Source organism: Trichechus manatus, unplaced genomic scaffold, assembly GCF_000243295.1.
Source record: "Trichechus manatus latirostris isolate Lorelei unplaced genomic scaffold, TriManLat1.0 scaffold00180, whole genome shotgun sequence".
Classification (NCBI taxonomy): domain Eukaryota; kingdom Metazoa; phylum Chordata; class Mammalia; order Sirenia; family Trichechidae; genus Trichechus; species Trichechus manatus.
Genome location: NW_004444116.1, coordinates 5014600 through 5028441, shown reverse-complemented (window position 1 = coordinate 5028441; position 13842 = coordinate 5014600).

Below are 13842 nucleotides of genomic sequence, written 5' to 3'. Positions count from 1 at the left end.
TTTTTGTTTTCTTTATGTTGAGGTGTAATCCCTACTGAAGGCTGTGGTCTTTGATCTTCATCAATAAGTGCTTCAAGTCGTCTTCACTTTCAGCAAGCAAGATTGTGTCATCTGCATAACGCAGGTTGTTAATGAGTCTTCCTCCAATCCTGATGCCCTGTTCTTCTTCATATAGTCCAGCTTGGAATATTTGCTCAGCATACAGATTGAATAGGTATGGTGAAAGGATACAACCCTGACACACACCTTTCCTGACTTTAAACCATGAAGTATCCTTTTGTTCTGTTTGAATGACTGCCTCTTGATCTATGTACAGGTACCTCATGAGGACAATTAAGTGTTCTGGTATTCCCATTCTTCGCAATTTTATCCATAATTTGTTATGATCCGCAGAGTCTAATGCCTTAACATAGTCAGTAAAACACAGGTAAACATCTTTCTGGCATTCTCTGCTTTTAGCCAGTATCCATCTGACATCAGCAATGATATCCCTGGTTCCACATCCACTTCTGAATTAGTCTTGAATTTCTGACAGTTCCCTTTAAAGTTTATTTTGTCAGAGATTAATATTGCCACTCCTGCTCTTTTTCGAGTGTTGTTTGCTTGATGTATTTTTTTTCCATCCTTTGAGTTTTAGTTTGTTTGTGTCTTTAAGTCTAAGGTGTGTCTCTTGTAGGCAGCATATAGACGGATCGTGTTTTTTATCCAATCTGCCACTCTATGTCTTTTTATTGGTGCATTTAGTCCATTTACATTCAGCACAATTATTGATAAGAGTAAGTTTAGTGCTGTCATTTCGATTTTTTTTTGTGTGTGCTGTTCACAGTTTTTTTGTTCCACTTAATTTTCTGTGCTGAGTCTTTTTTCTTTATGTATTTTCTTTTCATCTTTTTCATTATTGTTGATTTTGTGTTTGCTGAGTCTTTATATTTTTCTAGTTTTTTATTTTGACTTGTAGGATTGTTAGTTTCCTTTGTGGTTACCTTAATATTTACCCCTATTTTTTTTAAGTTTATACCAGTCTTTTATTTCTTTATATCGCCTTGACTTCCTCTCCATATGAAAAATCTATGTCTACATTTTTTAAGTCACTCTTTTCTATTTTAATGTTGTCATCTTTTACGTATTGACATCTGTTTCCTTATTTTCAGTGTTTTAGCTTCGATTTACTTTTGTGACTTCCCTTTCTGGGTTGATATCTGGTTGTTCTGTCCTGTGTTCTAGTCTTGAGTTGTTATATGATGTTCCTGATTTTCTAACCAGAGAGCTCCTTTTAGTATTTCTTGTAATTTTGGTTTTGTTTTTGCAAATTCCCTAAACTTCTGTTTATCTGGAAATGCCCTAATTTTGCCAACATATTTGAGAGACAGTTTTGCTGGATATACAATTCTTGGCTGGCAGTTTTTTTTCCTTCAAGGCTTTATATATGTCATCCCATTGCCTTCTTGCCTGTATGATTTCTGCTGAGTAGTCCGAGCTTATTCTTATTGACTCTCCTTTGTAGATGACTTTTCGTTTATCCCTAGCCATTGTTAAAATTCTCTGGTTATCTCGGTTTTGGCAAGTTTAATTAATATGTCTTGGTGACTTTCTTTTAGTATCAACCTTAAGTGGGGTTCGATGAGCATCTTGAATAGATATCTTGTCATCTTTCATGATATCAGGGAAGTTTTTTGTTACCAATTGTTCAACAATTCTCTCTGTATTTTCTGTTACCCACCCCTTCCCCCGCCCCACCCCCCCCCGGTACTCCAGTCACTCGCAGGTTATTCCTCTTGATAGAGTCCCACATAATTCTTAGGGTTTCTTCATTTTTTTAAAATCCTTTTATCTGATTTTTCCTCAAATAAGTTGGTGTCAAGTGCTTTATCTTCAATCTCACTCATTCTGACTTCTATTGCCTCAATTCTGGTCCTATGACTTTCTATTGAGTTGTCTAATTCTGAAATTTGATTGGATTTCTGATTGCTGTCTCTCAATAGATTTTTGCAGCCTCTTAATTTTGTCATTATGCTTTTCTCTAATCTTTTTAATTTCCTCTATTGTGTTTTGCTTAATTTCCTTCCTAATTTCTTGAAGAGTTCTGTATATTAATCTTCTGTATTCTGCCTCCAGTAATTCTAAGAAATTTTCCTCCTCTGGAAAATTTCTAGATTCTTTATTTTGGGAGCTTGCTGAGGCCATCATGGATTGCCTCTTTATGTGATTTGATATTGACTGTTGTCTCTGAGGCTTCAATAAGTTACTATATTTATTTATTTTATGTTTTCTTACTGTGTCCCCAGGTTCTTGTTTTGTTTTGATATGCCCGAATAGGCTGCTCGTATGAGCTAGTTTGATTATTGTCACCTTTGAAGCTGTAATGTCCTGTCACCAGGTGGTTAGGTCTGTTACTAGGTATGTGAGCTCAGGAGTCCGTCCATTCCTCCTGTATGGATTCAGCTTAGGTGCCCAGGTAGATAGCCACCAAGTGTATGGTGTAGACTCTTACTTACAGTCCTAGACAGGCATAAGTGATTGGTGTAGGTATGAGCATCTGGCTGCAGCAGGGGGACACACTCTGAGCAAGGCAGGGGGCTGAAGGCCGCCCCTGAGTGTCCAGGAGAAAGGCGTGTCCCTGTTCACTAGAGTGTGTAGGTGGGTGGGTTTTGCAGCTAGACTATGAGCACCTAATGTTGTTGACTGTAAGGATTAGGGGGTACCTCTTATTCATGGGCCCCTATTGCAGGTGGCTAGGTGGCATGGGTGGAGCCACCGGTCCTCAGGCCCCTGATGTGGGTAGATGAAGACCCTGCTTAATGGGCTGAGCAGTGTCAAATGTCAAGAACCTGCCACTTCATAGCTGAAACAGTTGAAGTTAGAGTTCCGGTATATACCCTGTTGTACTGCAGTAATGAGGGCCTATGCTGTTGAGAAGGAGCCACAGAAATCTATGCAGGGGAAAGGCACTCAAAGTCCTTGGATCCCTTATGCCTGTGCCTAGGCAAAAGAGTTGTGCCTACCCTGGGTTCCTGGCTTAGGGGAGCTGGCAGTTTATTTTTTCCCTCGTTTGTTAATTTGTTCACTTTCCAAGGCCAGGAGCATGGGTCTGGGTATGTGACGGATCCTACTTCAGGCCCAGGGGACTAGGCAATTGCTGAAGCCGGTCCAGGACCCAGTGCAGAGCAGGGAGCAGGGAGGTAAATGGGAGAGAGGTTTTTCCCTAAGGGGGAGTGTTTTTGATCCGCATGGTAAGCCGTACGCAATTACTTATCTTTTGCCCGATCAAGGGTTGCTTCTCACTGGTTCTGGGTGGCCGTGTAGACTCTCTGGCACTGTATATCCCCTGGTGTGGAAAACGCACCTCCCGAGCATGGCTGCTTGCCTGCTTCACCACTCACCCCCGAGCTGCTCAGGCCTGAAGGGCTCAGGCTCTCACCGGGTCAGGTCTGGCAACTCCTTGCTGTTTCCCAACTGTCTCTCCCTCCGCCTCCCACTCCATCCGGTTCCTCAACTCTGCGTTTGATGTTCAGGGCTCCCAGATTGCCATATATAATCAAATCACTTGTTTTTTCGGATCTTTGTTGTAAGAGGGTCCACCGGAAGCATCCAACTACTCCACCATTTTGGCCCTGCCCTCCCCTGCTGATATACTGCTGCAGCTGCTTTTGAATGATCTTCAGCAAAATGTTACTTGCATACGATATTAATGATATTGTTCCATGATTTTTTCACATTTGATGAGATCATCTTTCTTGAGAATAGGCATAAATATAGATCTCTTCCAGTGTGTTGGCCAGGTAGCTGTCTTCCAAATTTCTTGGCGTAGACGAGTGAGTGCTTGTAGCACTGCATCCATTTGTTGAAACATCTCAATTGGTATTCCATCAATTTCTGGAGCCTTGTTTTTTGCCAGTGCCTTCAGTGCAGCTTGGACTTCTTCCTTCAGTACCATTGGTTCTTGATCATATGCTACCTACTGAAATGGTTAAACGTCAACCAATTCTCTTATTACAGTAGTGATTTTATATTTACTTGTGGTTATTTATAAATATATGTCACTCACCTGAGTCTCCAAGCTCCATGTAAGCACTTTTTACATTATTTTAAAGTATCGCCAATGTCTTAGCAGACTTGGCACACAGAAGCTTTTCAATAAACTATCTATGATCAGTAAAGGAATGGATAGTGGAGGTGGTCTAGGCTTTGCAGACATTAGAGTGTTTATGTGTCAGATGAATTCCTTACTGAGTATCCTGTTCCTTCATGGTGGTTTCATCACTGTGTTCAGTTGGAACAGGGATCCAGTGGGCTACTGTAAAAATTGTGGCTTCTCACACTTACTAAACTTTTATTTCAGATGTTTTCCTGTAGAATTAATTGATTTCCATGGGCATGAAACATATAACATAAAAATTGAATTTGTGCCTCTGTTTGATAAGCTTCTGTAAGGGCTTCATCAAATGATGTGCCCTTCAAAAAAACCCCAGTATTTATAAGCGCAATAGCCAGGTCATCCAGCAGATGCACTAATGAAGGACCTTGAGTCTATGTGCTTCAATGTCCGAGTAGTGGGTTCAATAACCAATTCATGTTTAACTTAAGTACACAGAGTTTCCAAAGCTATGGGCTGTCAGTAGTTTGCCATCAAACAGTAGATGTTGCAGCATTCTTTTGGATTTACCACATTGGAGATGTGATATTCCATCGGTGAACCATGTCTCATTATCCGAGGGTGTATCTGTTGTCCAAGCCTTCCATGAGCCAGTGATATGGGTAAAATAGCAGATGATGACGTCTCTTGCGGTGTGACGGATGACTTTCATGTGGCCTTTCTAGCCATGGTCTTGTAACTCCCACCTGAGTGATTGGGCAGGACTGTGTGATAGCATCATTGTGACCCACCAAAGGGTTTGGTCTGTTTTGCCATCCCACTGGGCTTGAAATGAGTCACCCAAGAGGTGTGAAAGAGAGGATCCCATTACTACCAAGGAAGAACACCAGGAGCAGAGAGTGTGTCCTTTGGATCTGGGATCCCTGCACTGAGAAGCTCCTGGACCCAGGAAAGAGACCGTGAAGACAGTGAGAAACAGTGACAGAGAAGTGGTGGCAGGAGAGACTGGCAGGAGACACCACACAGTGGGCTTCCCAGCCCTTGTAGGGAGAAAGCTGAGTGCCTTTGGGTAGAGGCAGAGGACCAGGGAGAGGTGTGCCTGTGAGCATAGCTGGGAAGAATCTGTCCTGATGGAAGAACTGTATCCTGAAAGTTCCTGAACCTGAATTGTAACCTGTTACTTCCCTAATAAACCCCATAATCGTGAGCATTGTCTGTGAGTTCTGTGTGGCCATTGCAATGAATTATCAAAACAAGGACAGAAGTAGAGAGTGTCATGGGAGAGAAGTTTGGTGTCAGAATTGGTAAAGATGGCAGAGAGAGGAGGCATGTCTGACCTTTGCCTAATAGAAATCTGCCTTTGGCTGTTGATCTTGATTCTCCTTCCCTCTCGTGAAGTGAGAGGAGGTAAGAAACCACCCTCATGCTGTTTTTACATCTCTCTGGTTATCATCTATCTCTTCTTGCTGTTTGTTAAGGCCTCTTATCTTAGTTACCTAGTGCTGCTATAACAGAAATACCACGAGTGGGTGGCCTTAACAGAAATTTATTCTCACAGTTTAGGAGGCTAGAAGTCCTAATTCAGAACGCCAGCACTAAGGGAAGTCTTTCTCTCCCTTTTGGCTTTGGAGGAAGGTCCTTGTCTCTTCAGCTTCCTGGTTTCTTGGAGATCTCCAAGTGTCTTGGCATCTCTCTTCCCCCATCTCTCCTCAGCTAGCTTGTTTAATCTCTTCTATATTTAAGAAGATATTGACTCAAACTACACCCTACACTAACCCTGTCTCATTAACATAACAAAGACAATCCATACCCGTTGGGATTATAACCACAGGAATAGAGGTTAGGATTTACAACACATATTTTTGGGAGGCATAATTTAATCCATAACATTCCACACTTTGGCTCCCCCAAATTCATATCCTTGCCACATGCAAAACACATTCACCCCATCACATCATCCCAAAAGTGTTAAATCAACTCCAAGTCCAAAATCTCATCTTCTGAAACATCTAAATCAAACATGGGTGAGATTTTAGGTGTATTCCATCCAAGGGCAAAATTCCTCTTCATCAGTGTTCCTGTGAAATCTAGAATATGAGTTATCTGTTTCCAAACTACAATAGTGGAACAGGCACAAGGTAGACATTTCCATTACAAATGGGAAAAATTGGAGGAAAGAAGGGATAACAGGCACCAAGCAAGTCCAAAATCCAGCAGGACAAATTACGCTAGCTCTCAAGGCTTGAAAATAATCCTCTCTTCTCTGAGATCATCTGGGCAATGGTCCCACCCTCCAGAATCTGGGTGTTTGTCCTGCCCTCTGGATCCTGGGTGGAAGTCCCTTGGTCCAGGGGTTCCAGGCTCTCTGGGATGGCAACTCGACTTACTTGGCTTTGGGTGGCCCCATTCTCCTAGTCCATCTGAGTGGCGACTCCACACTTTCGGCCCCAGCAGGCTCCATTATTCTGCCCCTTGGGCATGGCAGCCCGCCCCCTCAGCTTTAGGCATTGGCCTTATCCCCCGACACATCTTAATGGCAACCCCACACTCTGGAACTGAGTTGATGAAGACCTGACTCTTTGAAACCTAGGAGGCTGTGGCCCCACCCTTTTAGGGAGGGAGACAGACATGTGCAGAAGTAACACTCGAGCAGCATGCTGAGTGGGCTCTCAAGGTGTGTGTGTGGGGAACTAATCTGATCAGGGTATCCAGGAAGGCTAGCTTCACTAGGGGCTGGAGGGACGCAAGAGGAGCTGGGTGCTGTGCATCAGTGTCTATTCATGATTCAGTGAACCTTTCAGGAATTAACTGGGAACCATGCTTTAATAGGCAACTAAAACCCTGAGATTCCTGAATAATGCCCTTTAGATGCCTCCAACTCAACTGTTGTGCTAGAATGGATACGTGCCCACTCCCAAGGGACCTACATCAAGTAGGCTTGAAGCATCTGTAGGGGATCCTCTTTTCAGTTGTATTCAATTCAGTAGCTCCTATATATTTAAAAAATTCTCCATACCTTCCCACTTAATCATTTGGCTCCCAGTTTAACTCCTTCCCTCACATCTCCACATGGTAATGCACAGCATGATTGTTCCTGCCTTTAGCAGATATTTCATATTAATTTTGTTCCACCTTCCATGGTTCACACCTCTAGGAAGACTTCTCTGATTCCCTCTGCCCGCAGCACTCATATACTTTATTCCTTTATTCTGCATTCCCTTGGCCCCTTATTTGCCCCCAATTCCCTTGTGTAACTTATTTATGCTGGAAATATTTCTCTGATCATCCAGATCTTCATTGGACACTTGGAGGGTTGTAATTGAACACATTTATGTTAGATTTCCCCCTACAGTATCCAACAGGTAACTGTCCACAGGGAAACTGAATAAATTTGGAATAAAAGATGTTGGTCCTAAGGCCTATGTTAAAGCATTTATTTAACAAAGTAGGTTTTATTAAAACAGATTCTTTTTGACTGTATCATTTAATTCTCCTCTGTTGTATTTTCCCTAGAGCCTGTCTATAAGGGATTTTGTTTTACATAAACACTGAGGCCGTGGAGTGAAAGGAACTGGAGAAAGAAGTAGATTTCTAGCTTTTAGTGAGAGAAAGAGGACAGAAATTGGTCATTTGTTACATAAATGACTTGAAAAATGGAGTTAAGGCTAACATTCCCTGTAAGACTGAGATTAGGGTTATTAAGTATTTAATACATTAAGATTAGGATACAGTTTAATAATGAGGCCAAGGAGACAATAAGATTAGCACATGGATGGCTAGGATGAAGATTAGGATTAAAATAGAGTTAATGCTGCTGTTCTGTGCTGGTGCCAGGGTAAATGTTGAGTCAAAGCCATTTCGTGTTGAGACTAGAATTAAAACTAGGATTTTCCTTTACTTTCTTATTTTATCAGCATGCACCGAAAGAGAATTTGGTATAACTGCAATTACCATGGAAAAACTGAGAAATAGCATCTGGGATTAGGACCCACCAGAACACATTTTTTGGAAAGAGAGATTCATTCATTCATTCATTGACTTACTCATTCACTTATTCATCTATATAACTAGTTACCACTTTTCTGCAAAATTCTTGTCCTTGCCTTCTCGGAGCCTGACATCTACTGGGGGAACTAAACCAGGAAAAACACAATGAGCAGTAACAAAACTTCTTCCAACAGGCTAGTGTTTCTCAATGGAGGTTCAAAGCATCTGATTAACGTTTATTCCAAGGAAGTAATAACTACCTTGCCTGGGTGAATCAAGTTAGATGTATTTGCAAGTTGGGAGGATTTCCTCAAAGTTTGTTGAGAAATTGAGACTCCTCACCTGAGCTGGGGAGGCACTATTTGTACCAAAAAGCAGGGCTAGAGAATGGACTCTGCAGTCCTTCGGAGTCCAAATCCTGGCTCTGATATTTTCAAGCTGCTACTTAAACTCTATATCTTAGCTTCTGCATCTGGAAAAAAAAATACTACCTGCTTCCTAGTGTTGTTGTGAGGACTAAATAAATATGTGTAAATCACTTTAAATGGTATCTGACATATCATTGGTGCTATATAAGTGCTTTATAATAACAATAATAATTCTCTCTCTGGGCAGAGTACAGTATTGAGACAGTGGAGGGGGTTGGATCAGGTGTCTAGGATGTCAGATGCAGTATCACATATGACCAGTAGATGGCACTAATGTCCCCTTTGTCAGAGTTGCTCTGCCAGCCTAAATATGTTTGCCTTTCTGGGCTGCTCCTTTGCTTGCAATTTGAAGGCGTTGTAAGAGAAAAAGAATACTAGGATTGAAAAAGTTAAGCTTTCTTCTTACGCCCTGTTTTGGCGTCAAACCTAAGGATACTGGGATAAATGATTATGGTATGAAAACAACACCGTGTATTTGAGAGGTTGTGTGACAGGAAGTCATGGGGCTTGGTTTTAGTTCTAACACTTGTGTGTTCTTGGGTGGATTTCCGAGCTTATCTGGACTTCAGCTTCCACTCTCTATTGCTGCTACTTAGGGGAGTAAAATAGAACAACAATGAAAAACAGGAGATACATGTTGTTGTTGTTGTTAGGTGCTGTCGAATTGGTTCCAACTCATAGCGACCCTGTGCACAACAGAACAAAACACTGCCTGGTCTTGCGCCTTCCTCACAATTGTTGCTATGCTTAAGCCCATTGTTGCAGTCACTGTGTTAATCCATCTTGTTGAGGGTATTCCTCTTTTTTGCTCACCTTCTTCTTTACCAAGCACGATGTCCTTCTCCAGGGACTGACCCCTCCTGACAACATGTCCAAAGTATGTGAGACATAGTCTCACCATCCTTGCTTCTAAGGAGTATTCTGGTTGTACTTCTTTCAAGACAGATTTGTTCATTCTTTTGGCTGTCCGTGGTATATTCAATGTTCTTCCTCAACACCACAATTCAAAGGCGTCAATTCTTCTGTGGTCTTCCTTAGTCATTGTCCAGCTTTCGCATGCATATGAGGCAATTGAAAATACCATGGCTTGGGTCAGACGCACCTTAGTCTTCAAGGTGACATCTTTGCTGTTTAAACTTTAAAAAGCTCTCTTACAGCTGATTTGCCCAATGCAATGCGTCTTTTGATTTTTGACTGCTGCTTCCATGGGTGTTCATTGTGGACCCAAGTAAAATGAAAACCTTGACAACGTCAGTCTTTTCATTTATCATATTGTTGCTTATTGGTCCAGTTGTGAGGATTTTGTTTTCTTTATGTTGAGGTGTAATCCATACGGAAGACTGTGGTCTTTGATCTTCATCAGGAAGTGCTTCAAGTCCTCTTCATTTTCAGCAAGCAAGGTTGTGTCATCTGCATAACACAGGTCATTCATGAGCCTTCCTTCAATCCTGATGCCCCTTTCTTCTTCATATAGTACAGCTTCTTGGATTATTTGCTCAGCATACACATTGAATAGATATGGTGAAAGGATACAACTCCGACACACACCTTTCCTGACTTTAAACCATGCAATATCCCCTTATTCTGTTCGAACGTCTGCCTCTTGATCCATGTACAGATTTCTCATGAGCACAGTTAAGTGTTCTGGAATTCCCATTCTTTGCTATTTTATCCATAATTTGTTATGATCCGCACAGTCGAATGCCTTTGCGTAATCAATAAAACACAGGTAAACATCTTTCTGGTATCGTCTGAGTGGCGGTTAAGATTGTGTCAACTTGGCTGGGCCATGATTCTCACTCCCATGATTGAGTATGCTGTGAGTAGCCAATCAGATGAAAGAGAGTTTCCTTGGGGGTGTGGCCTACATCTGAATACAAGCAGACTTTCTGGCTTTTTGCTCACTCTGGATCCTGCAGCTGCCTCCTGTCGTCTCACCTCCGGTTCTTGGGACTTGAGCTGTCAGCTTATCTGCTAAACTAGGCATTTGTCAATCTTCACAGCCTGTGAACAGAGTCCTGCTCTCTGATCTGCCAGTCTTGTGTTCACCAGCCTCTGCAGCCATGTGAATCAGGAGAAACCTTGCAGTGTTGCCTGCCGATCTTGGAATCTGTTAACCCTCACAGCCTGTGAGCAGGAGCCCTGCTCTCTGACTTGCTGATCTTGGGCTTGCCAGCTTCTGGGGCTGTGTGAGTTGGGAGAGGCTTCTACCCTGATCCGTGGACTTGGGATGTTCTAGCCTCTACAGTCACGTGAGCTGTTTCCTTGTTATAAATCTCTCTGTCTCTCTGTCTCTATATACGCTTTATTGGTTTTGCTTCTCTAGAGAACCCAGCCTAAGACATTTGGTACCGAGAGTGGTTCTAGAGGAAAAAATTGTAAGGATGAGTTTTCTAAATTGGTTCTCAAGCCTGGTTAGTCTTAAAGATGTTGATAACTCTGCTTCCATCAGTAAAGCGGGCACTGCTAGTCCATGGTGTGAGGTGGCAATATAAATATGCAAAATATTACCACCAGCAGATCAGATATTGGTGCAAGGTGAGGCTTGGGGTGAACACGTGTGTGATGTCTTTCTACGGCTTTGTCAGAATGAGAAGTATAAGGAAACTGGCTGGTTTGTTCTACTTTCGCTAGACAAACTGGTGAAAGAAAGAGATGCGCTCAGGGCTTCAGAGTCAAAACTCAAGTGCCGCATACATGACCTCAAGCCTTCCATTTGTGCTTTGAAAGAAAACCTTATTTCTTGTAGTAACAGAGCTGAAATTGCTGAAAACCAAAGCCAGAGTCTTATTGTAAGAGTGGCTGAATTACAACGCCAGCTCAATTGCCAACCTTGAGAGGTGTCTGAAGTTAAAGTAAGGGGATTGATTGGGAAGAAATGAGATCCTGAAACTTGGAATGGGGACATATGGGCAGATAATCAGGAAGCTGGGGACACTGAGCCCCTAAATTCCATTGAATCACTACTGCCAGCAGAACCAGTCCCAACTGAAGAGATTACTTCATGTTTGTCTGCTAAACCACCCTGCCCAGAAAAACCATTAGCTCCTCCACTCTCATCTAATGAGATTATCCCTAGCCCAGCTGCCTCTAAAGAGCCCTTGCCTGAGTCATTGCCTGGGGCATTGCCTGAGGCAGATGCTTTACAAGACAACACTGAATCTTCTCAAAACAATTCCACACTACCAATTCTGGCTTCTAGAGCTATAGCTAGGCTTAAGTCTTAGCAAGCTCCAAAAGGTGAAGTACAAAGTGTGACTCAGGAGGAGGTACACTACACTTCAAAAGAACTACTTGACTTTTCCAATACATACAAACAGAAACCGGGGGAATATGTGTGGGAATGGCTATTAAGGATGTGGGATAATGGTGCAAGGAACATAAAGATGGATCAATCTGTGTGTATTGATATGAGTCCACAAAGCACAGATTCTTCATTCAATGTTTCAGCTCCAGACGTTAGGAAAGGATCTAATAGTTTATTTGGTTGGGTTGCTGAAGCATGGATTACGAGGTGGCCTACACTAAATTAAGTTGAAGTACCAGACCTGCCTTGGTATACTGTAGAAGAAGGTAGCCAAAGGCTTAGGGAAATTGGCATGCTAGAGTAAATTTATCAAGTTAGACCCAAAGACCCACAAGTGGAGTGCCCGGAGGACACACGTTTTACCACAACTAGGAGGAACAAATTTGTTAAGGGAGCTCCAGCATCCTTGAAGGCTGCTGTGATTGCTATTTTATGTAAGCCAGATTTGACAGTGGGAACTGCCCTAACTGAATTAAGACACCTAACTACAATGGGGCTGATTGGACCGCGTGGTAGTAGGGGCCAAGTGACTGCCCTCAATCGACAAAAACAAGGTGAGCATCGTTACAGTAATGGACAGAGGAGTCAAGGCAGTAATCAGAATAGTCTGACTCATATGGACTTATGGCACTGGCTACTTATGTCCATGGTGTCCCTAGGAGTGAAATAGATAGGAAATCTACTAAATATTTACTTGATCTGTACAAATGGATGAACTCTAGGTCAGGTGAACAGGAGTCTAAGTCGAATCATCGGAATAAGAAGTCACAGTCCTTCAATTCCCAAATTTGAGCGAGTTTGAAGACCCACAACCTCTTGAATCAAGGGGAGGCTGGGTCCCCTTGACGAAGGACTCCAATACACTGCCAAAAATCGCTACCGTTGATCTTTCTCCCAGCCTTCCCCAAAGGGATCTATGGCCCTTTATGAGAGTGAGTGTACATTGAGGAAAAGAAAATAATGAGACTTTTCAGGGATTACTGGGTTCTGGCTCTGAACTGACACTAATTCCAGGAGACCCAAAACATCACTGTGGCCCACCAGTCAGAGTGGGGGCATATAGAGGTCAGGTTATTAATGGAGTCTTGGCTCGTGTCTGTCTCACAGTAGGTCCAGTGCATCCCCGAACCCATCCTGTAGTGATTTCCCCAGTTCCAGAATGCATAACTGGAATAGATATACTCAGCAACTGGTAGAACCCCCACATTGGATCCCTGACAAATAGAGTAAGGGCTATTATGGTGGGAAAAGCCAAGTGAAAGCCATTAAAACTGCCCTTACCTAAGAAAACAGTAAACCAAAAGCAATACCACATTCCTGGAGGGATTGCAGAGATTACTGCCACCATCAAGGACTTGAAGGATGCAGGGGTGGTGATTCCCACCACATCCCTGTTCAACTCGCCTATTTGGCCTGTGCAAAAAACAGATGGATCTTGGAGAATGACAGTAGGTTATCGAAAACTTAACCAGGTGGTGACTCCAATTGCAGCTACTTTTCCAGATGTAGTTTCACTGCCTGAGCAAATTAATACATCTCCTGGTAGCTGGTATGCAGCTATTGATCTGGCTAATGCCTTTTTCTCCATACTTGTTTCAAAGCACCACCAGAAGCAGTTTGCTTTCAGCTGGCAAGGCCAGTAGTACACCTTCATTTGCCTACCTCAGAGCTACATCAGCTCTCCAGTCCTATGTCCTAATTTAGTCTGCAGGGAACTTGATCGCCTTTCCCTTCCACAAGACGTCACACTGGTCCATTACATTGATGACATTATGCTGATTGGACCTAGTAAGGAAAAAGTGTCAATGACTCTGGGCTTATTGATAAAACATTTGTGTGCTAGAGGGTGGGAAATTAATCCCACAAAAATTTAGGCATCTTCCACCTCAGTGAAATTTCTAGAGGTCCAGTGGTGTGGGGCATGTTGAGACATTCCTTCTAAAGTGAAGGATAAGTTATTGCATCTTGCTGCTCCCACAACTAAAAAGGAGGTACAACGCCTAGTGGGCCTCTTTGGATTTTGGAGG